Source organism: Bufo bufo, chromosome 6, assembly GCF_905171765.1.
Source record: "Bufo bufo chromosome 6, aBufBuf1.1, whole genome shotgun sequence".
Taxonomy (NCBI): Eukaryota; Metazoa; Chordata; class Amphibia; order Anura; family Bufonidae; genus Bufo; species Bufo bufo.
The window spans coordinates 275946202-275971299 of NC_053394.1; the positions used below are offsets into that span (position 1 = coordinate 275946202).

The following is a 25098-nucleotide window of genomic DNA, read 5'->3' on the forward strand; positions in this document are numbered from 1 at the left end:
TATGTACCCTAAAATAGTACCAATCAAACCGTCATATCAACCCGCAAAAAATGAGAGCCTACCTAAGACAATCGCCCAAAAAATAAAAAAAACTATGGCTCTCAGACTATGGAGTCACTAAAATAATGTTTTAGTGTCTCCATAGTCTGAGAGCCATAGTTTTTTTATTTTTTGGGCGATTGTCTTAGGTAGGGGCTAATTTTTTGTGGGATGAGATGACGTTTGGTTGGTACTATTTTAGGGTGCATATGACTTTTTGATCGCTTGGTATTATACTTTTTGTGATGTAAGGTGACAAAAAATAGATTTTTTGTCAAGGTTTTTTTTTAGTTTTTTTTTACGTTGTTCATCTGAGGGGGTAGGTCATGTGGTATTTTTATAAAGCAGGTTGTTACAGACGCGGTGATACCTAATATATCTCCTTTTTTATTGTGTTTTATATTTTTATATTATAGTTTTTTATATTTTTTATATTTTTATAAAACTTAGGCCTCATGCACACGGCCGTTGTTTTGGCCAAAACTGCAGCTCGGATGCGGACCCATTCACTTCAATGGGGCGCAAAAGATGCTGACAGCACTCCGTGTGCTGTCTGCATCCGTTGCTCCGTTCCGCTGTCCGCCCAAAAAATATAACCTGTCCTATTCTTGTCCGCGTTGTGCGGACAAGGATAGGTAGTTATTTTAAGGCTGTCCATGCGGTTCCGCAAATTGCGGAACGCATACGGACGCCATCCGTATTTTGCGGATCCGCGATTTGCAGACCGCAAAACACACAACGGTCGTGTGCATGTAGCCTTAAATAAATTAAAAAAGTATACATATTAGGTATCGCAGCATCCGTAACAACCTGCTCTATAAAAATATCACATGACCTAACCACTCAGCCGAACACCGTAAAAAAATTAAATAGTGTGTCAAAAAAGCCATTTTTTGTCATCTTACATCACAAAAAGTGTAATACCGAGCGATCAAAAAGTCATATGCACCTTAAAATAGTACCAATCAAACCATCATCTCATACCGAAAAAATGAGCCCCTACATAAGACACAATGGCTTTCAGAATATGGAGACACAAAAAAATAATTTTAAAAAAATGCTTTATTATGTAAAACTGAAACAAACAACAAAAAAGTAGTCATATTTGGTATTGTCCCGTCTGTAACAACCTGCTCTATAAAAATACCACATGATCTAACCTGTCAGATGAACACTGTAAATAACAAAAACTGTGCCAAAACAGCTATTTTTTGTTACCTTGTCTCACAAAAAGTATAATATAGAGCAACCAAAAATCATATGTACCCTAAAATAGTACAAACAAAACTGTCGACTTTTCCCGTAGTTTCCAAAATGGGGTCTTTTTTTGGAGTTTCTACTCTAGGGGTGCATCAGGGGCTCTTCAAATGTGACATGGCAACTTAAAATTATACCAGTGAAATCTGCCTTCCAAAAACCATATGGCGTTCCTTTCCTTCTGCGCCCTGCCATGTGCCCGTACAGCAGTTTACGACCACATATGGAGTGTTTCTGTAAACTACAGAATCAAGGTAATAAATAATGAGTTTTGTTTGGCTGTTAACCCTTGCTTTGTTAGGCTACTTTCACACTTGCGTTGTTCTTTTCCGGCATAGAGTTCCGTCACAGGGGCTCTATACCGGAAAAGAACTGATCAGGTATGTCCCCATGCATTCTGAATGGAGAGTAATCCGTTCAGTTTGCATCAGTATGTCTTCAGTTCAGTCGTTTTGACTGATCAGGCAAAAGAGAAAACCGTAGCATGCTACGGTTTTATCTCCGGCTAAAAAGACTGAAGACTTGCCTGAATGCCGGATCAGGCATTTTTTCCCATAGGAATGTATTAGTGCCGGATCCGGCATTCAGAATACCGGAATGCCGGATCCGTCCTTCCGGTATGCGCATGCGCAGACTGAAAAAAAGGTGAAAAAATAAATGCCGGATCCGTTTTTGCCGGATGACACCGGAAAGACGGATCCGGCATTTCAATGCATTTTTTCGACTGATCAGGCATTTTTAAGACTGATCAGGATCCTGATCAGTCTTACTAATGCCATCAGTTAGCATACATTTTGCCTGATCCGGCAGGCAGTTCCGGCGACGGAACTGCTTGCCGGATCTCTCTGCCGCAAGTGTGAAAGTAGCCTTACTGGAAAAAATGGATTAAAATGGAAAATCTACCAAAAGAGTGAAATTCTAAAATGTCATCTCCATTTTCTTTTAATTCCTGTGGAACACCTAAAGGGTTAACAAAGTTAGTAAAATCAGTTTTGATTACCTAGGGGTGTAGTTTCTAAAATGGGGCCATTCATGGGTGTTTTCTATTATGTAAGCCTCACAAAGTGACTTCAGACCTGAACTGGTCCTTTAGGGTCCCTTCACACGTCCGCAATTTTGCGGAACAGGTGCGGACCCATTCATTTTCAATGGGGATGGAATGTGCTGTCCGCATCTGCATTTGTGGATCCGCACTTCCGTTCCGCCAAAAAATAGAACATGTCCTATTCTCGTCCGATTGCGGATAAGAAAAGGCGTTTTCTACGAGAGTGCCAGCAATGTGCGGTCCGCAAAATGTGGAACGCACATTGCCGGTATCCGTGTTTTGGAGATCCGCAATTTGTGGATTCGCAAAACACATACGGACGTGTGAATGGACCCTAAAAAGTGGGTTTTGGAAATTTTCTGAAAAATTTCAAGATTTGCTTCTAAACTTCTAAGCCTTCTAACGTACCAAAAAAAGAAAATGTAATTTACAAAATGATCCAAACATGAAGTAGACATATGGGAAATGTAAAGTAATAACTATTTTAAGGGGTATGTTTTAAAAGCAGAGAAATTAAAATTTAAAAAATTGCTAATTTGTCCAAATTTTTGGTAAATTTGGTATTTTTTTATAATTAAAAATGAAATATTTTGACTCAAATTTACCACTGTCATGAAGTACAATATGTGACGAGAAAACAATCTCAGAATGGCTTGGATAAGTAAAAGCGTTTTAAAGTTATCACAACTTAAAGTGACACTGGTCAGATTATCAAAAAATGGCCTGATCCTAAGGGTCCATTCACACGTCCGCAACTTGTGTCTGGATCCATTTTGCGGAACGAGTGCGGACCCATTCATTTTCAATGGGGCCAGAACCGATGCGGACAGCACACTATGTGCTGTCCGCATCCGCATTTCCTGATCTGCGCTTCCGGATCTGCAATTCCGTTCCCGAAAAAAATAGAACATGTCCTATTCTTGTCCGCAACTGCGGACAAGAAAAGGCATTTTCTATTATAGTGTCGGCGATGTGCGGTCCGCACATTACCGGTGTCTGTGTTTTGCGGATCCGCAATTTGCGGTCTGCAAAACACCTACGGACGTCTGAATGGACCCTTAGGCTAAGTTCACACGAACGTGTAGGATCCGTGGCCGTATTGCGGCCCGCAATACACGGCCACAGTTCCGTGTGCATTCTGCATCACGGATGCGGACCCATTCACTTCAATGGGTCGGCAAATCCGGAATCGCGGAACAGCTGCACGGGACGGGACCCCTCGGAAGCACTACGGAGTGCTTCCGTGGGGTTACGTCCCGTACTTCCGTTCCGCAAAAAGATAGAACATGTCCTATCTTTTAGCGGAACGGGCGGATCGCGGACCCATTAAAGTGAATGGGTCCGCGATCCGATGCGGCTGACCTACGGCCGGCGATCGCACATTCAGGCCTGCTATTTGCGGGCCGCAGCACAGGCACGGGTCACACACGTTCGTGTGAACTCGGCCTTAAGGTGAAAAATGCCAAGGTCCTTAAGGGGTTAAGGCGTTTTTTGCAGCAATGTATTTTTGCCATACTGCTAAAAAGAAAGTGGCAACAGAGGGGGTGACATACTTTTCTATATAAAAAACAACAAAACATTAAAAAAGCCCGTGATGACACACACTATTTAGAAAAAAACACCCCACAAAACCCAAACAAAAACATAGCGTGGCAGTGTTTTTTTTTTTTAAAGAAAAAACCCTGGAAGAGCGCTGCAAACATTTGTGGTGTCTTCTGAAAGGGAGCAATTCCAATAATATACATTTTTAGTCTTTTGAACAACGGCATGGGGAATGGATTCCTACGCTTCTCACACATCCCCTCTTCTGGCAGGAATATACGTCACTCACACAGGAGAACTATATTTCCCGTGATGCCCTTGTACTAAAACTGCAGCAGCTGACGTTTTGAACGGGATTGTGGGAGATGTAGTTCTCACCGATAACGTTCCTGCTTGTTACCAGCGTACGGCTCGCGCACAGTGACTACATTTCCCATACTTCCCTTACGCCCGCCCGCGCTATGGCTGGTACCGAAGGTTGAACTTTCAAAGTAAGTACCTCAGAACCCCGGTGTCATTGAGTCACGTGATTCACACGATGTTGTGCGGTTTTATTGTGGTTTATGTTCTCGTGCACATTTTTGTCTTTTATTGGAGTTTCATTATCCAAAATGTATTTTATTTGTTTTGAAAAACAGAGTCTCATTGAAGAGAATGGAGGAATAATATGTTGTAATTCTAGCTAAGTATTGGTTAAATTCAAAGACAAAATACACAGAAAATGCTGCAGGTATTAAAATGGCTCATGAGCAGTGACATATCTGCAACCTGCTAAACATGATACTCTCTTCTGCATCTAATGGCTTTCCAGCAATATTTTGTGCCTTTCACAAATTTGGTCCATTTTACGTTTCCTCCTGGCCACACCGTTCGCTGTTGCCCCCAACCCCCATACACATGCATTATAAACGGGAGAAAGCCGCTGTCAGACACTATGATGAATAGCCAAAGGGTTTATCGGGTACTTTTAGGGCTCATGTAGGCCGCCCGTGCCCGTATTGCGAACCACATTTACTTGAATGGGTCTGCAAGATGCAGGGCGGAGGCACGTATCGGAATGACTACGAAGCGCTTCCATGACATTTCGGTCCATGTGCCTCCGCACCGCACAAAATTGAACAGTCCACACTATTTTTTTGCAGTGTGGGCTGTATCTTGCGGAAGGCGGACCCATTCAAGTCAATGGATCCGTGCGGATTTTGAGATCTGCATCATGTCAGTTCTTTGTGCAGATCTCACCCTTTATAATGCAAGGGTGAGATCTGCAGCAAAACCGTATCAAATCCGCACCAAATACAGTAAGGGACACATGGGTTTTTAGTGCGGAAATGCACAGAAATCCACATGGAAATTCATGTGGAATTTCTGCAAGACAGCCTGCACCTACACCCCAGGTCATAAATATCGGAGCGGTGGGGGTTTGACTCTCGACACCCCCGCCTATCAGCTGTTGCATCTTCCTAGACGTCACCTTCATCAGTCACATGGCCTAGGTGCAGCTCTGTGCCATTCAAGTAAATAGGGGTGAGGTGCAATACCAAGCACAGACAGTATCCAATGGACGACACTGTGCTTGGTAAGCTGCAAAGAGGCCATGGCGCTCACCGGACCCTTATCCTGAGGATGGGTCATCAATATTAAACACCCGGACAGGTGATTGGCTGCGGCAATGTCAAACCTGATATTTACAGTGAGGAGGTCTAGCAGAGCATGAAGGAGGAGTGGGGAGCCAGCGCCAGGAAGCAGGTAAGTAAGCCTTACAGGTCCTGCCAAATGGGGGAGGGGGTGGCCAATACCCCCACATTTCTGCACAACCCCTTTAAGACCAAGCCCTTGGAAAGCCTTTCATTTCTATGCTGATGTCTGAAAGAGGCCATTGTGATGAAGTAGCAATCACAAATTTAGGATTCAGATTTAGGTTACAGGTGGTGGGTTGTGGCTGCACAGCCCTGGCGACTACCAGAGAGAGTTGTCTCCAATGGGTCCATGTTCCGTAAAGTAGTGCATGCCCTTGCTCCGGGTGTAAAAATGGAGGTGTGAAATGTACCATTGACTTCTATGTGTTCATTACGCACATGCGGAAAAATACTGAATCAGGCCTAACCCAAACAGATGCATTTCAGTGGTACATATCATTGACAGGTAGCCATCGTCACTACTTCAGATTGGAGCTAATGGGCTACCATACCAATTTGATACGGCAGTGGCAGCATAAGGTTTTGTAGGTGCGGCCGTACAGTCTACAGCAGGATCAAATTAACTAATAACCAATTTTTTTATTCAATATTCATTGTTAAAGGGTTTTACGAGAAAATACAAGCGTTTGCGCCACTGCTTCAGTGCTCCTGGTCTCACTGCAGCAATGACATATCCGACTACCCCATGTGACCGCTGAGGCCAATGATTGGCGACACTAGTCTCATGGAGCAGTGGTCATAATTTTCTATCTTTTCACATCTTTTAGGACAACATAAAACTAGGGATAATCTGAATACAACTTTTTTTTATTACTTTTCTAAAGGCAGCAGTATACACAGTGAGGTTCTGCTTTGCATCGGGTTCATGCAATTCACAGACCTAACTAAAGACTTGTGTTAATGAGGTTTTCCACTTGCATTGCTATGTGATTGTATATACAAATAACTAAAAGAGCCTGTTGTTTGTGCAGATGGTCAGAAGCTGTAAAAGTCCAGCCCCTGTGTGCAGATCCCACCAGGAAGACCTACATCTGTCTAAGGTTCCTGGCACATAATCACACATTAGACTTGGCCTGTGTTTGAGCAAAAGAAAGTACACGCAGCATCTATAAACTTGCTTGCCACTATCGTGTCCATACCACTGTCAGACATAGAACAGGGAGCTGAGATGAAGTCCTAAAAGCTTGTCCTCCAGTGGTTGTGATGAAGCCTCTAGATGGTTGTGATAGTGCTGACATTGGCCAACCACTTTCACCATGATTATAGCATGCGAAAGAGACATCCTGTAAAAAGTACTCCAGTTGTGGGAGGAACGATTGCTAGAAATGATACCCATTTGATGATCTTGATGAGATAGTATTGGGAGGCCCAATCTGTTATGAGCAATGCCTTTTAATAAGAAGGCTGGTTTCACAGTAGGTATTACCAGGATATGCCATAAAATTTGATAGTTGAGTGTTCCACCACTGAGGCCAACACCTATTGTCAGAGGAGGGGTCATCTGACCACCATTCTGCCCCCAGATTGAGAATGAATGGAGAGGTGGTCTCACTTCAATGGGAGTTAGCCAAGAACGCATGTACAACTGTGTCCCTGACTCCTTTAGAAGTGAATGGAGAAAGCTGCACACATTGGCGGGCAATCCTCCTTTCATTCCCCACCTAGCTGTGGCAGCTGCCTCACCAAATGAGTTGCGGGTCCCACAGATGGTGTCTGCATCTATCAGACTTTAACACCTTAAAGGTGTTCTCCGAGTTCAGAGCTTAACCCGGACATATCCCCTTCTTTCCTCACTCATGCTCCGATGCTCTCCCTTGCCCTGCACGATTCGGCAAGGGCTTTTTCTGGATATCCAGTAACGTCCAGGGCTTCCGCCTAGCAGTGAGTCCTGTGACGTCACCGGCACTAATGAGCAGGCTTTAGCGCTGCCCTAGCCTGTAAAACAGCTAGGGCAGCGCTAAATCCCGCCCATTAGTGATGGTGACATCACAGGGGACGCTTCAAGGAGGAAGCCTCCACCTGGCAGTGTAAAGATGTAAACAAAAAAGCCCTGTGCGATACAGCGCCGGGCAAGGGAGAGCATCGGAGCATTAAATGCTCTGATGCTCATGTCACATGAGCTGAGTGGGGGAAGAAGGGGAACCCCTTTAAGTATTGGGCCCATTTTCGTTTTACTTTTCTGTTCACATAGCCATATGAGGGCTTATTTTTTGCATGATAATTAGTTTTTTTGTAATGGCACCATTTAAAGGGTTTATCTGATTTCTGTAACATCCCCCCCATGTGCTGGGCCCCTCACAGTTAATATACTTACCCCGCTCCCTGCTCCTGGCGCCGCTCCTGTTCCCCGCACTGCCGTTGCTGCTTCTCCCTGCGCGGGGAGCGGGGTACGTATATTACCTGTGAGGGGCCCGGCACATGGGGGGATGTTTCAGAAATGGGATAACCCCTTTAATTTACCATGTCTTGTATTGGAAAATGAGAAAAAAAATCTTGGTGGTGAGAAATTGAAAAAAAGCCACAATTCCAACAAGATTTATTGGGTTTTTATATAACAGCGTTCAGTGTGCGTTAAAAATGACAAAATTATATTCCAATTACAGTGATACCAAATTTGTACACTGTAGTTTTTTGTTTTGCTACTTTTTTTTAATCAGATGTCTTTTTATTGCTTTTTTTCTCAAGTTTTGCATAATCCAACATACACATACAATATGTGAATCAGACAACTTAAGGAATGCCATATACAGAGACGATTCTGACAAGCAGTGCAAAAAGCAACATATATAAGTACTAAGCAAAAGTAGATCGTATATATCCCCTATAACAAGAAACCCCCCCACCCACCCCAACATAACCAGAGCAGGTAATAATAATAATAATAATAAAGTCCATATATGGTCTCCTCCTAGAAAAGAAAATAGACATACAGAGCAGTAAGCGTAATACCCATTATCAGTAGTATGACCCATTCAGTCACCTCCGGGGTGTCAACACCACAAATCCCAATTTGAAGACAGTAGGGGGCATCAACATCATGGGAAAGTGCATGTATTATTGTACGTATCGCACCCACTAGACACCTATACATCCAGGCCCATTATATTGATAGAGCACCAAGTACCTTACTAATCCGTAGTCCCAGTACCCTACTCCATCCGACAGCTGTACCAGGATCAACACTTTCTCCACCTTGCAAAGCCACATCCACACCCACCAAACACCAAGGTTAAATGGATCGTAAGATCCCCCTGATAAGTGCCACATCCACACCCACCAAACACCAAGGTTAAATGGATCCCCCTGGTAAGTGCCAGCCACGGGCTACAGCACCCTGAGTTGTCGATCCATGCACCCCAAATAGCTTCAAACTTAGACAAACTGTTCCTTTTTAGATAGACCCCTCTCTCCAAACGAACAATCGCATTCAGTCTATTCACATACTCCAATACCACGGGAGGCGTTGGTTGCATCCATGTTGCCGCTAACGTTTTGCGCGCTTGATACAGCATTCTGTTAATACCAATGGTGATAACCACTTGTAGATCCTCCACCGGCAGAATTCCCAACAGGCACATCCTGGGATCAGGAACAAGACATGTACTGTATACTTTATTAATTAGTTGCACCACCGCTGTCCAATAGGCCGATGATAAAGGACATGCCCAAAGCATATGAAACAAATCTGCCTCTGCTGCTGTACACTTTGGGCACCCCGGGCTATCCCAGTATCCTATTTTAAATAAAAATAGAGAGGTCTTATACACTCTATGTAATAAGTACAAATGGGATAACCGCGCAGCTTCACTCAGGGACAGACTCGGAGTAAGGGCCAATACCTCTTCCTATTGAGCATCTGAGATGCTACCCACGTCTTGCTCCCAACCTCTCCTGACTTTAAGGGGAGTTTTGCTACTTTTAAACCCTTAATGATCCAGCACGAGAATGCTCATCCTAAATGGCCGATACTTTGTGCCCCAGTACGAGGTGAACACTGTAAAAAAATAAAAATAAAAACTGTGCCAAAAAAATCCATTTTTTGCCACCTTACATCACAAAAAGTGTAATACTAAATGATCAAAAAGTAGTATGTACCCCAAAATAGTACCAATCAAACCGTCTCTCATCCCGCAAAAAATGAGCTGCGATTGGACAGCCAGGGAGAAGGAGAGGCCCACTGAGAAAGACTCAGTCTCCTCCTCATTTTTCCGATACTCCTCATTATAATACAAGGCGCCAATGGGGGGCCACAGCGGACGAATGGGGGGGCTTTTGAAAAAAAAATATGTGACTTTTGCAAAACTGATAAAAGGTCCTCTTTAAGGTGTTAAAATTATTATTATTTAACGGTTGTTAAATTATTATTATTTTTTTGGGGGGGGGGGGGGGGGGGGATAAGGTGACAGAAAACATTGAATCACATGTTTTCATTTTTTTCCATTACGCTGTACACCGCCCAGGAAAATATTTTAATAGGTTAGGCATTTTTGGATGAGGCGTTTTTTTATTGTTTATTTTTATATTTTTATATTTGATCCCTTGTTCCAAAAACCATGATACAGAGCTGAATAGTGAATGAGCAGGTTCAACACAGCAGCACACTCCATACAAGCCCTCAGCCACTATGACGTACAGGTACGTCACGGCGGCTGAAAGGATTAGGGGTTTGCCCATTTCAGACATTAATGGCATATCACTAGGATTTGCCATCAATGTTAGAAAGGCGTGGGTCCTACCTCTTGGAATGGGGGCCCCGAAGTGAAGGAGAGCACACAGCAAAAGTGTGCTCTACATTTACTGCTATGGAATTTCCATAGCATGGCTATTTTTTGAGAAGTCCCATAGCGATGAATGGAGAGCACTCTGCGCATTCATGGCCATCTCTCCAATCGCCACAGTGGGACTGCTGGAAATAGCCGAACCAGCGTTCAGCTATTTTCGGATGTCCCATACAGATGGACGGAGGGTGGCTGCGCTTGCGCGTTGTGCTCTCCTTCACGTTAAGAGAGATGGTGCCTTCACCTTTCTGACATTGTTGCCATATGCTAACAATATGCCATCAATGTCTGAGATGAGAAAACCCCTTTAATTCTAAATTTCTAACCAACTTCAGGGACTGAGAGTGGAAAGTGCATTGTGAATGCCCGGCCTCGGGCACCAAAAGAGTTTGTCCTGCTCCTGAGATATCAGCCCTTGGTGCTGAGCTGAAGGTAACAGGAGCGGAGAGTGTAAATACTGTAAATATGTCTGACAACCTCACAACAGCCTTCTTCTCATCTCCGTTGGCAGATCTTTTTCACCACTGGATCCCTATTGACTGCAGTGGGGTCCGGTGATGATCCGACCGATTTCCTCTATAAATGCTGGGTTTCAACTGGACATAAACCATTGCACTGCTGGACCTCATTACAGTCAATGGCGATCCGGCGTTGAAGTTGGGGATCCAGCAAGGTGCTAAAACAGCCTGCCGGATCTGCAAATGGGGATGTGAACGAGGCATAGTACAATATGTGAACAGCTAGTTGGGCAATCTGAAGTCTTCTCATTCTCCTCCATGTGAGTGTCATGTTGCATAGATCTTTAATATATATGCAGATATCAATAGTCTAAATATTTGGTTTAGAAATTCACATTGTTCTCTTGCTATTTGTACTGCTCGACTCGTGAGTATAAAGTATTTTTTTTTTAAAGTTGCATTAAAGAGAACCTATGAAAATGCAATGCAATCTAGAGGCAGCATGTTAAAAAGCTGGCGGAGCTGACTTCTAAGGCTACTTTCACACTTGCGGCAGAGTGATCCGGCAAGCAGTTCTGTTGCCGGAACTGCCTGCTGGATCCGGCAAAACGTATGCCAACTGATGGCATTTGTAAGACTGATCAGGATCCTGATCAGTCAGAAAAATGTATTGAAATGCCAGATCCGTCTTTCCGGTGTCATCCGGCAAAACGGATCCACGATTTTTTTTTTTTCACCTTTTTTTCGGTCTGCGCATTCCGGTATTTTGAATGCCGGATCCAGCACCAATACATTTCTATAGAAAAAAATGCCGGATCCGGCATTCAGGCAAGTCTTCCGTTTTTTTGGCCGGAGATAAAACCGTAGCATGCTGCGCTTTTATCTTTTGCCTGATCAGTCAAAAAGACTGAACTGAAGACATCCTGATGCATCCTGAACGGAATGCTCTCCATTCAGAATGCATTAGGATAAGGCCTCATGCACACGGCCGTTGTTTAGGTCCGCATCCGAGCCGCCATTTTTTCGGCTCGGATGCGGACCTATTCACTTCAACGGGGCCGCAAAAGATGCGGACAGCACTCCGTGTGCTGTCCACATACGTTGCATCGTTCCGTGGCCCCGCAAAAAAAAATATAGCATGTCCTATTCTTATCCGTTTTGAGGACAAGAATAGGCATGTCTACAATGGGCTGCCCGTTCTGTTCCGCAAATTGCGCAAGGCACACGGACGGCTTCCGTTTTTTCCGGATCCGCGGTTTGCGGACCGCAAAAAACGGCACGGTCGTGTGCATGTAGCCTAGAACTGATTCTTTCCACAATGGTTCATTTTATTTCCTGGAAGGTCACTGGTAAATGAATTATGTCCCTTGAAGCAAGATGTGTCCAATGTACAAAGCATATTGTGGGGATTATATTGGTGAAGAAAAATGGAGTTGTCATGGTACCTTGTCCATGATATAGCAATCAGTTTCTGAATAAGGGATTTTTGTTTTATTAGGAGAAGCAGATTCCATGTTTATGTACATGGAAAACATGAAGTTGTGCCTAGATTGGCCAAAAGCATTATGCTGGTGTCAGCTTGTTAGAGACGGATGGTCCTGGTACAAGGCATTCCCAGATAGGAACATCTGCTTTGCATTTGTGCAATGAAAAATCTAAAACAAAAAAACATGGCTGGCAAGCAGAGCATTGAAACTTGCAATTGAACAATTGAATTTTACATGTGGATAAGTACAATTGAAATCACGACCACGTCCGCAATACCACTGATCTGAAAAACATGGACACCATCTGTGTGCACTCCACATCTTGACTTCAATGGGTCCGTGATCCACATGATGCAGTGAAGTGCAGTGGCCGCATGGACTCGAAAAGACATGGAAGAGCTCCTGTGTGCTTTTGGTTCCATACGGCTGAGCCGCAAAAGATAGGACTGTCCTATTTTTGCCTGCAAAATGCAGATCGCTGACCCATTGAGGGGCAGTGAGTAAATGGGGAAGAGCTAGTTTAGTTAACATGATAAGCCTGCCTAAAAATATGTATTTTTAATGCACGTTTAAAGTTTTGGAAGTTGGAAATTGACCTGAATGTCGAGGGCAGTGGTTTCCAGAGCGCTGGTGCAACTTAAGAAAGGCAGAAGTTCTTATTATGGAGTATGTTAAAGGGGTTCTCCGGCAATTAAGAAAATGAAAATACTTAAATATTACTTCATTATAAATACAGTATATTACCAAATACCTTTCATTAGTTATAATGGCTTGTTTTGTCCGGCGAGCAATCATTAGGAAAAATAAAATTGCCGCCATCCTACTAGTCCACACAAAACCTGTCCTAATTATACAGGAGGACAAGTTAAAGAGCTGCGACATCTTCCTCTCTTACTTATCAGGGATTATGATCCTGAATACAGTTTAATATGATCTTCTGCTGAATCTCTGTAGAAATGGAGTTCATTAGGAGACATGAAGTACAGAGAGGATAGTGGGGGTTTAGATAATGAGCAGCAGCACTTGTATGCAGTCTCCATTACCACAGACCCACATTACCTGTCCTGTCCGTCCTCTCTGTACTTCATGTCTCCTTATGAACTCCATTCCTACAGAGATTCAGCTGAATATCTTATCATCTGTATTCGGGATCATAATTCCTGACAAGCAGAGCAGAGAGGAGGATGAGGCAGCTCTTTACCTCAGTGTTGTAAAGTAACTTGTCCTCCTGTGTGATTTGGACAGGTTTTGTGTCTACTAATAGGACGGCAGCCATTTTATTTCTCCTAATGATTGCTCCCCAGACAAAATGAACCATTATAAATAATGAAATGTATTTGGGAATATATTTATTCTAAAGTAATATTTAAGTATTTTCATTTTCTTAATTCTCGGAGAACCCCTTTAATCTTAGATCATTTGCAGAACGGAGAGCACAGGTAGGGTGTTAGATAAAAATAAGGTTGGATATGTAGGGAGGTGCAGGACTGCGGAGAGGTTTGTGGGTGAGGGTGAGAAGTTTAAACTGTACTCTGTGTTAGATAGGAACCAGGAAAGTGACTGGCCCAGGCTAGAGGTATATGTGTAATGGTTGGACAAAAAGATGAGCCTGGCTTCTGCATTTAAGATAGACTGCAGGGGGTAAAGCCTAGTGAGGGGAAGACCAGTTAGTAATGAGTTACAGTCAAGAATAATTCGAAACAACAAGAGTTTTGGCTGTTTGCACCGTGAGAAAAGGGCGGACTCTGGAGATGATATGAGAATGCCAGTGATTAAATATAGGAAACAAATGGAAGATCTGAGTCAAACAAAACAGCCAGCATGCTGCCCGGGAATTATGATAGTAACACAAACTGAAATAAAAATATCAGGTTTAGGTAGGTTAGTAGATAGGGGAAAGACAAGAAGTTCAGTTTTTGAGAGATTTAGTTTCATGTGGAGAAAGGACATGATTTTAGACACAGCAGACAGTCACTGGTGTTTTGTAGTACTGCTATATTGATGTTATAGGAAGAGGTATACACAAACCGGATTCCAAAAAAGTTGGGACACTAAACAAATTGTGAATAAAAACTGAATTCAATGACGTGGAGATGGCAAATGTCAATATTTTATTTGTAATAGAACGTAGATGACAGATCAAACAGAATGGGCTCAGGAATACTTCCAGAAACCATTGTCAGTGAACACAATCCACCGTGCCATCCGCCGTTGCCAGCTGAAACTCTACAGTGCAAAGAAGAAGCCATTTCTAAGCAAGATCCACAAGCTCAGGCGTTTTCACTGGGCCAGGGATCATTTAAAATGGAGTGTGGCAAAATGGAAGACTGTTCTGTGGTCAGACGAGTAACGTTTCGAAGTTCTTTTTGGAAATCTGGGACGCCATGTCATCCGGACCAAAGAGGACAAGGACAACCCAAGTTGTTATCAACGCTCAGTTCAGAAGCCTGCATCTCTGATGGTATGGGGTTGCATGAGTGCCTGTGGCATGGGCAGCTTGCATGTCTGGAAAGGCACCATCAATGCAGAAAAATATATCCAGGTTCTAGAACAACATTGTCGGATTACCACCCGACAACATATGCTCCCATCCAGACGTCATCTCTTTCAGGGAAGACCCTGCATTTTTCAACAAGATAATGCCAGACCACATTCTGCATCAATCACAACATAATGGCTGCGTAGGAGAAGGATCCGGGTACTGAAATGGCCAGTCTGCAGTCCAGATCTTTCAGCTATAGAGAACATTTGGCGCATCATAAAGAGGAAGGTGCAACAAAGAAGGCCCAAGACGATTGAACAGTTAGAGGCCTGTATTGGACAAGAATGGGAGAGCATTCCTATTTCTAAACTTGAGAAACTGGTCTCCTCGGTCCCCAGACGTCTATTGAGTGTTGTAAGAAGAAGGGGAGATGCCACATAGTGGTGAAAATGGCCTTGTCCCAACTTTTTGGGGATTTGTTGACACCATGAAATTCTGATTCAACATATTTTTCCCTTAAAACTGTACATTTTCTCCGTTTAAACTCTTGTTCCGTGATTTATGTTCTATTCTGAATAAAATATTAGAAGTTGGCACCTCCACATCATTGCATTCAGTTTTTATTCATGATTTGTATAGTGTCCCAACTTTTTTGGAATCCGGTTTGTAGTTGGGTGTCATCAACACACAGATGGTACTGAAAACCAAATCTGTTGATGGCCTGTCCAGTAGAGGCTGTGTAGAGAGAACAGATGAGAGGACCTAGGACTGAACCATGAGGAGCAAGAGGAAAAGGAGAGAAAGTAGAGACAGCAAATGACACACTGAAAAAGCAGCCAGAGATATAGAAAGAAAACCAAGTGAGAGCAGTGTCCTCGAAGCCAATAGAGTGGCACATACTAAGAAGAAGTTTGTGGTCCACAATATTGAATGCTGCAGAGAGATCCAGAAGAATGAGTAGAGAGTAGTCGCCATTCCTTTTCGCTGTCATGAGATCATTAGACACTTTGGCAAGGGCAGCTTCTGTTGAGTGTAGAATGGGAAAGCCTGATTGTAAGGGGGTCAAGAAGAGAGCTAGCAGAGAGTTATCTTATTAGGCGAGAGTAGATCAGACGTTCCAGGAATTTAGAGATGAAGGTTACATGATTGGTGTGGGTCCGACCTTTAAAACAGCTGTGAGACAGTGACAGGTCTCACTCAGGTTAGAGGCATGGAAGGGGTGGATAGTGTGGTCCACACCCCTGTTCCACCTCAGGTGAGACAAGCTGGAGGTAATCAGCCTGGCATAAGGCACCTCCCAGAGTGTCAGAAAGGGGGTAGTGTGTTACCTGTGGACAGAGGCCTGGAGGCTCTGTCTGTGTGGTCTCAGCTGGGCAAGGCTGAGGGACCACAAGGCTGGGAGATAGCCTGGAGTTGGGGGATGCAGCGACGCCTGGACCAGAAACTTGGTGTCTGGCGACGATATTTGTGTGAATCACCCCCGGAGAAGAGCTAACCCCCCACACAGCCATTATCATGAGTATAAATTAACAGTGGTCTCTTCAGCCTTTTCCTTGCACATTAACGCACTCGACCACCACCTTTGCAGTGATGGAGCAGCTGTACCCAACCAGCATTGAATCTCAGCTCTGAGGATTGGTGGAGGTTTCAGCTGTCCTAATGACTTCTCACTTACTATAATAGGAATAACTCTGCACCATCACATTGATACCATTAAAGGGGTTGCCCATTGGGTAAATACTTTTTACAAACGGCTCAGAATATGTTTAAAAAATTTAAAGAAGCTATGCTCACCTCATCAATCCACTGCTTGAGGCGGGTCAGTGCTGCAGGCATTAATTGACTGAGCAGCCATTACCTGTGTGTCAAGGGGGACCAGGAAGTACAGACTAGCAGGATACCCTGGAAGCATCAGAAAGGTACTGGCAGGGGATTAGTGCGTGAGTATTAGTTTAGTTTTCTTTAAGTAATTGTTATCCTTTTGTAAAACATTTTTACTGAATGAAAAACCCCTTTAACAGTGCTTGCAGAGTACTCTCTGGTAAACAGTGCCAGCATAGTGCTTCCATTATTTTAGTTACTGTACGTGTTAACGTAACAGTATACCTTTATAGGGATCAGTGCACAATTTTTCTGTTAGATAGCTCTAAATCTGTGGCTACCGTTCACACAACTATGGAGGTACATGACAAAATTCTGTCTGCTGGCAGCTTCCACAAGGGGGAGCTCACTGGACACCTACCGGTATATACAGAACGCATTAAAATGGGGCCACTATAATACCTATGGAGCAAGCCCTGCCAGCAGCCTTTGTGGGAGTCTTGTCTGAGAGATCTACCTGAGATTGCCAGACAAGTATCGTGTAAAGAAGTGGACTCCAGTCAGTTGCTCTCTTTTTTGAGAGCTATACATTCCTGTGCTGCTGTAGTTAATGTTCAATCATAGTAAGGTTTTGGTAGTTAAAGAGGACCTTTCACCGATTCTTACCCTATGAACTAACTATACAGACATGTGGAGCGGCGCCCGGGGATCTCACTGCACTTACTATTATCCCCGGGCGCCGCTCCGTTCTCCTGCTATGTCCTCCGGTATCTCCGTTCCCTAAGTTTTGTAGGCGGAGTCTGCCCTTGTTCTTCTGTAGCGCTGGCCAATCGCATTGCATAGCTCACAGCCTGGGAGAAAATAACCTCCCAAGCTGTGAGCTCTGCGCTGCGATTGGCCAGCGCTAGGGCAGACTCCGCCTACCATAACTTAGGGACTGGTATCTCCGCCTACTATAACTTAGTGAGCGGAGATACCGGAGGGCATAACGGCAGAACGGAGCGGCGCCCGGGGATAATAGTAAGTGCAGTGAGATCCCCGGGCGCCGCTCCACATGTCTGTATAGTTAGTTCATAGGGTAAGAATCGGTGAAAGGTCCTCTTTAAACTACAGAGAAATGTCCACATATCTAATACTTCTTGCAGTTTTACTATTCAATTGTCCATTGTACCAGAAAAAGTAATGCAGTAAACAATTGTGCTTATTTAATAAAGGAAATTATTTGTTGGATTTTATGTTGAACCTCATACAGGTATGAGTGTATTTATTTTCTTTTCAAAATTTTTATTGTCCTTTTAAGAATGTATAGCAGTAACATCAGCAGTAAACATGTTACCAAATGAAATTACAGTGATAAGATACAAGCATAAGCATTAAAACTAGTGATATCAAGACATCATTGAGAAAAGGCTATAAGGATTCAGCCAATCATACTTAATGAACAAGTGCAGATAAATGGATAATGACTAAACTCAAGTCATCAGTGAACAATGCTGTAAGGTTACAACTTACCCAATAGCTTACCGACATTAAATCTTTTTTCCAAAGTAGCAGTAGGATAGAGGGGAAAGGGAAGGCTAGGGGTGGGGGGGGGTGGGGGGGGGGGGGGGGGGGAGGGGGGGGGGTTGGCTTATCAATATCTCATTATAGCCAGTTTTTTATGGTAAGGCTCAGTTCTGTGATCCAATTAATAAAAGAGAGGGAGTGAGAGGGCAATACCACCACTGATAGCTATGTGTGGATGGGGGGGGGGGGGGGGGGCATAAGTGTGTATCACATGAAAAATGTACCCTGTAGGAACTCTAGGCCTCAAAGTGCCTGTATTTATCCCAAGGAGACCAAGTATTCTGAAAGAGAATATGCGATCTGGACTCCCATCTTGCCAGTTCTTCTAAACGATATATAGGGTCCACCTTTCCCGACCACTGCGAAAGTGTAGGTGATGAGTCCGCCTTCCACAGTGTAGGAATCATAATTCCAACAGCGGCTAGGAGGTGTCTAGTTAATCTTAGTTTTCCCTTAGGGATTTTGTTTGGGAAGAGGTGTAATAGGCAGATCTAAGGTAGTAGGGGTAGATTTAAACCAGTGACTAAATTGATCTGTGCTAAAACAGACCTCCAGTATGAGGTGATGAAAAGGCAGGTCCACCATAAGTGGAAATACGGGCCCAAGGGCTGGTCACATCTCCAGCAGTTAGGGTTGTAGTTTGGATTATATTTGTGTAATAGTACTGGAGTAAGGTGCAATCTGGTCAATATTTTATAACCGCTCTCTTGCATTCTCACATATTTAGAGGTCTGTTTGGGTGCCAGAAATAGTTTTTGTAAATCTTCTTTTGAGAACTTTCTCTTAAAGGGAGCATGTCATCAACTTTATGCTGACTTCACTGAGGGCAGCATAAATTAGTGACAGAAATGCTGATTTCAGTGGGGTGTCACTTATGAGCTAAAAGTAAGCGGTTGCCAAGAAACGACATCATAATCATTGCAGCCCAGGCCTTGAAAAGAGTCAAATCTACCCGAGAAGAGTCATGGTTATTCATAATCTCCTACACTCTAAATCTAAACCATCTGCTGATGATTGGCAGTTCTCTCCTAGAGAGAAAGGGAGAAAACTAGGTAGAAGCCTGTCAGTTCTCAGCAGGTGGGCAGGGAGGGCAGGAATTCATGAATAACCATGACTCTTCTCAGGTGGCCGTGACTCTTTTCCAGGCCCAGTCTGCAATAATTGTGATGTTGGTTCTCGGCAACCACTTACTTTTAAATGACAGACCGCTGAAATCAACTCACCTGTCTCTGCTTTATTCTGCCGTTAGTATGGGCAGCATAAAGTTGATGACAGGTTCCCTTTAAGGTTGCACTCCCAGGCTCAGACGAAAGAGTGCTCGGTATCTATAGGTGGAGACAGGAGCAGCTTGCAGAGAGTCAAGACTTTCTAGGTGTTTTTAATTGGGCAAGAAGGGATTCAAACTGTGTTGCAGGTCTACCTAGGTCTTTAGGTAATAGTAGCTGTTTGAAGGAGAGAATGAACTTGTTATATAGTAGCTGTGATAGAGATGGGCAGTTAAGTAATTTGGTGAGTATAGTGAGAGAAGGGATTGTGCCATCTAAAATTAGGAGGTCGATAGTGGTATTGTTATTTTTAATCCCGTTCGGTATTGTGGTATTATGCGCACGGTCAGAGCTATATAGTAAGTCTCTAACTTGTAATAATGGGGAAGGGTAAGGGAAGCATATTGAGGGAACTTTGCGCAGATTCCATATTCGTCTGGTCTCCTTTGTAAGTAAGTTGTATGTATTGGTATGTGGAAAGCTAGTTTGATCAGAGAATACACGGTGTCTGAGTGGGAGTCCTGTTATCTCTTCTTCTATACGGACCCAGAGCTTATGATGGGGACATCTGATCCAGTCAACAATTCTATTCAGATGGACTGCTTGGACAAATAATTTGTGGGGCGGGTAAGTCAATTCCGCCATACTTCTGTGGAAGTTGGAGTGTAGAGTATTTAATGCTAGGTTTCTTGCAATTCCATATATATTTAGAGAAAATCTTATTCAATGGGGAATAGAAAATGTTGGGGATATGTATAGGGAGTGCTTGTAGTAGATATGTTATTTTTGGCCAGATGAGGCACTTAGCAATATTTTTACGTCCGAACCATGAGATATATGGTGTTGGCCAAGAGGATAAGGTTTTGGAAATCTCCTGTAATAATGGTGGGAAGTTATTTTTGTATAGGTTGTTGGGCTCAGATGAGATTCTAATCCCTAGAAACTTGATCGTAGGTTGGGACAAGTCAAAGGGTCAAGTGGTAGATAAAGTGGTAGCTAAACGTTTGGGTAGGGAGATATTGAGAACTTGAGATTTATTCATGTTCACTTTGAAGTTAGATATTAGCCCAAATTCAAGGAAAAGTCCTTCCACAATGGGAAGCGAGTCTGCCGGGTTGGTTAGCATTAACAGGAGGTCATTTGCATACGCTGCCACCTTGTGTTTCCCTCCACCACATGTCATCCCTTGTATATGGTCAACTTGTCTTATTTTTTGTAGTAATGTTTCCATTGTTAGCACAAAGAGTAGGGGAGAAAGTGGGCATCCCTGTCGGGTACCGTTAGAAATGGGGAACACAGGCGACAGCACATCATTGAGCCTCACTTTGGCGGTGGGATCTGTGTACATGGTGAAGATGGCAGCAACGAATATGGGTATCATTCCAAAAGCAGCTAATGAGGTCCAGTCTACTCGGTCGAATGCCTTTTCGGCGTCAGTACTCAACAGTATTAAAGGTTTGGCTTAAGATTTTGCGTGGGCTATGAGCTGTATAACTCTGTATATGTTATCTTTCCCTTCTCTACCAGGCACAAAACCTACTTGATCTGGAGAAATAAGAGAGGGGAGGGTAGTTTGTAATCTTTGGGCTAGAATTTTTGCAAATAGCTTTAGGTTAACATTGAGTAAAGGAATGGGGCGGTAGTTGCTGCATAACATTGGGTCTTTGCCCACTTTATGAATGATAGAGATTTGCGCTGCGAGTGTCTGTTTATGGAAGGTAACCCCAGATAATGCTGAGTTATATAGCTTGCTAAGGTATGGGAGCAAGGTTTCAGAGCATGTGGAATAATAAAAGGAAGATAAGCCGCCCGGGCCGGGACATTTATTTTTTGGAAGGGTAGTTATAGCATCTTTAATCTCTTGGTTAGAGATGGGGAAGCAGAGCTTTTGGGATTGGGTAGTAGTTATTTGCTGGAAAGAAAGAGATGCAAGGAAGTTGCTTATTGGGTTTGTTTTCTCTTGAGGGACAGTGTCTACCTGTGGTGGTTGTAAGTTATATAGTCGGGTGTAGTAGTTACTGAATTCTTCCACTATGTCTTCTGTTTTGTGTATTAGATTGTTTGCAGAGTTCTTAAGGCCAGTGATAAAGGATTTAGCTTTCCTGTTTTTAATCTGAGACAACATTAATCTAGTCAGTTTGTCACCGTGTGCATAGTGTTTATACTTCGCGAAGAGATAAGCCTTTGCTGAGCTAATAAGGACGTTTTTAAGTTCGTCTCGTAGGGACGTTAGTTCGGCGAGGTGCGAGGCTAATAAAGATCTCTTATGCAGACACTCAAGGCAAGAGATTTTCTGTTGAAGATCAGAAATCTTCTTGTTTTTTCTTTACGGACATAGGCAGAGAGGGATATTAGTTCCCCTCTATGTGCTTTATGAGCTTCCCAGAGCGTCTGTAAGGACACCTCTCCGTTGTTGTTAGTCCTAAAAAACTCAGCTAGGTGTCTCTTGATTTTCTCGACATTTTGGGAGGGTTTCAGTAGTAGGTCGTTTAATCTCCAGCATCTAATGGGGGGTGGAGAAGAGGGTATTTTGTATGAAAGCTCGATCAAAGAATGGTCAGATAGAACTTGTGATTTAATGGAGGAGGAGTGGCAGTGTTGTACATGAGTAATGGGAATGAATATATAGTCAATACATTGATACAAATTATGGGGGTTATGAGTAATGCGTGTAATCATTTTCAGAAGGATGTAGGGCTCTCCAAACATCTGTCAATTGAAGAGAGCAAAGAAGCCGCTTTAGTTTTGCCAAGTCCTGGTATCGTATGGAAGATCTACCGCTGGATGTGTCAGTTAAGGGGTTTAGAGCCATGTTAAAATCGCCGCCCAGGATTAGAGTGCCTTCTGTGAATTGGGAGAGTCTTTTAAGGACTCCTAAAAGCCAGGGGATCTGTTCTTTATTAAGAGCGTATAAATTCCCTACTGTGAACAGTGTTGCCTATCTTGCCTTTTATAAAGAGATAACGACCTTCAGAGTCTACACATCTCTCCACCTCAGAGAAGGGAACATTTTTGCTGACCCCTTTCGATTCACTACTATTGGAGCCCGAGTGGTACCAGTGAGAGAAATATTGTCTGTTATTAGTAGGAATGTTTGTTTTCTTAAAATGTGTTTCTTGTAGTAAGCATATGTCAGCTTTATTTTTTTTAAGAAAGTATATCACCTGACCTCTCTTGAATGGCGAATAGAGACCTCTCACATTGTAAGAGACTATGTTAAGGCGTGTCATTCTTGGATCTGTATGGTTATATAACTGAATCACATGATAGCCAACAACGGAGAAGGGAAGGCGAGGAAAAAGGGAAGGGTCGGGCTACAAGAGTATAACAGATAAAACATATAACGCATATTGCGGTATTCCAATTTTTCCTAATCGAGTGTGTGGTATGATGGTTAGGGCAACTTGTTTGCCCTACAGATGGGCTGGTGTCACGTACAGTATGTAGAATTATGGTTTGAGAGACCCAACAAGTATGTGGTCATGGTATATAGGTAGTGTATGATGCAAGTTAGAGAGAAAGGGTGGAAGATATTGAGGGAATAGTGAAGAATAAAATGAAAGTCTGCAAGTGAGTAGAGGAATAAATAGAGATAGTCTGAGAGGATAATATTAGAAGGAGGTAAGAGTTATGTCTGTCTCGTGTGTGTCGGAGGACAGTAGTCAAGACAATTGTGACACAGTCATGAGGCCCAGATGATTCAAATTTTGTGCTTATCTGATGTTGTCATTGGCTGGATAGAGGGAAAATAGAGTGGAAGGTGTTTTAGAATAGATAGAAAAGGATAAATAAAATATACTACAAGAGAGTAATGGAAATTCAGAGATAGTCTGAAAAGATATAGAGGGGGGGGGGGGTGTTAAAGAACCGTGTGCAGGCTATGGTGGCGTAAGTTTTCTTAAATAAAGGAAAGGTTGAGGTGAGATAGGTTTGTTATAAGAGACAATAAACATAACAGCCTATCACATTTGCAGAACTATTGAGGCACTAGTTAGCCTGTCCCTCCACAACTAGCTATGTACAACGGTGGGGCGAGGGGCGAAATGGTCAAAAGTGAACAGGAAAAAACTATTAGTAGTGAACTGAAGAAGGAAAATTCCTCCTATGTGGAGCTATATTTAACACAAAGTCCCTCTGTTACCAATAGCTGGCTAAGGTGTTGTCTGCGATGATATTTTTTGGTGTCACTCGTCCAGCCTTCCTTTTGGATATTGCGTCGCGACCGTGAGAGACTTCTTACCAAGGAGTCTGTGGATATATAGTAAGTTGGCTAGATCTTTCACCACTGCCCAATCAGGAATTTTGAGATCTGGCAGTTCTAGTGCTCTGTAGACGTCAGGAAGATCTGTAACCTATATTCAATGTCTTTGGATCTGAGGGCTTCTGCTAAAGGTTTGAGAATTCTTCTCTTCTGAAGTGGTGTGGTGATAAATCTTGATAGATATGTAGTTGAGCATCCTCATATTCTATGTGGGAAGATGATCTGGTGAGACGGAGTATTTCCTCCTTCACTTTATAGTTGAGGAGGCGGCATATTACATCTCGTGGTGGCTCGTTGTCTTTAGGTTTCCTTCTCAAGGCCCTGTGGATAAGTTCTATGGTTATGTCATCTGGGTGGGAGTCTCCAAGGATGGAGTGAAAGATTTGCTGTATGGTGGAGTGTAAGGACGTAGGTGAGACGGATTCAGGTAGGCCTTTTATCCTCAGATTGTTCCTGCGGCCCCTGTTTTCTTGATATTCAATTGCTTCAAAGGCAGCATTGAGGTATTTTTGACACAAAGACATGTTCCCCATGACTGCTGTGCTGTATTCACATATGCAGGGCTCCAGACTAAAAAAAATATCAAGGAGCCATTGGCTCCTAACCTGAAAAATTTAGGAGCCAAATTTAAATTTTTAGTCGCCAAATTTAAAATACATATATTTATGGTATAATAAAAAAAAAACAACACACATGTCTTACCTAGGGTTGTCACGATACCAAAATTTTGACTTGATTTCGATACCATAAAAAAGTACTGCGATCTTCGATACCACGTGAAAAAATAAAACACCAAAAAAGCTGCGTGCATTCCACATTTTATGGAATGTCTGGACCATAATAGAAGATAAGATGCCTTTATTGTCACTGTACAATACAATGTACAATACAATGAAATGTTGTTTGGAACAATCCTAGATGCCATGGACAGAGGAACAAGAACTGACATTTAAACTAAAGCATTACACTAGAAAAAAACAAAACATTGCATAGAAAGCATTACTATACACAGTTCACAGCATGTATATAGCAAGAGCAAAGTAGGAAGTGCTTATGAGTATATATACACACTGATTCAGACACCACTGCAGACAAGAGATCATCATGGGTTCATGAATGCAGCAGTCACTTTCAGTCTGTGGTAGTTTCTATCCTAGGAAAGGGCAATAATCTCCGAGCATTTAGGAGACTGATTGTTTTGGGGTAAAAGCTGTTCTTCAGCCTAGTGGTGCGGGCATGTAGGGCTCTAAGACGCCTACCAGAGGGTAGGGGAATGAAAAGGCTGTGGCCGGGGTGAGTTGGATCCCCGCATATAATTTTTGCCCTGTTGCTGCAGCGAGCAGTGAAGATGTCATCCAGTGATGGTAACTGAGTACCAGTGATTCTGCCAGCCATTCTGA

General features: G+C 43.1%; 1 protein-coding gene across 1 annotated transcript in view; it reads left to right on the forward strand.

Annotated features, from left to right (window-relative positions):
• Positions 1 to 4337: 4337 nt before the first annotated feature.
• The window catches only part of NUDT13 (nudix hydrolase 13), a 69877-nt gene continuing 49116 nt past the window's right edge, over positions 4338 to 25098 (forward strand). Inside the window, exon 1 of the mRNA XM_040437938.1 lies at positions 4338 to 4374. The gene's annotated coding sequence lies outside the window, so the exon portion shown is untranslated. The remainder of the gene's footprint in view (positions 4375 to 25098) is intronic.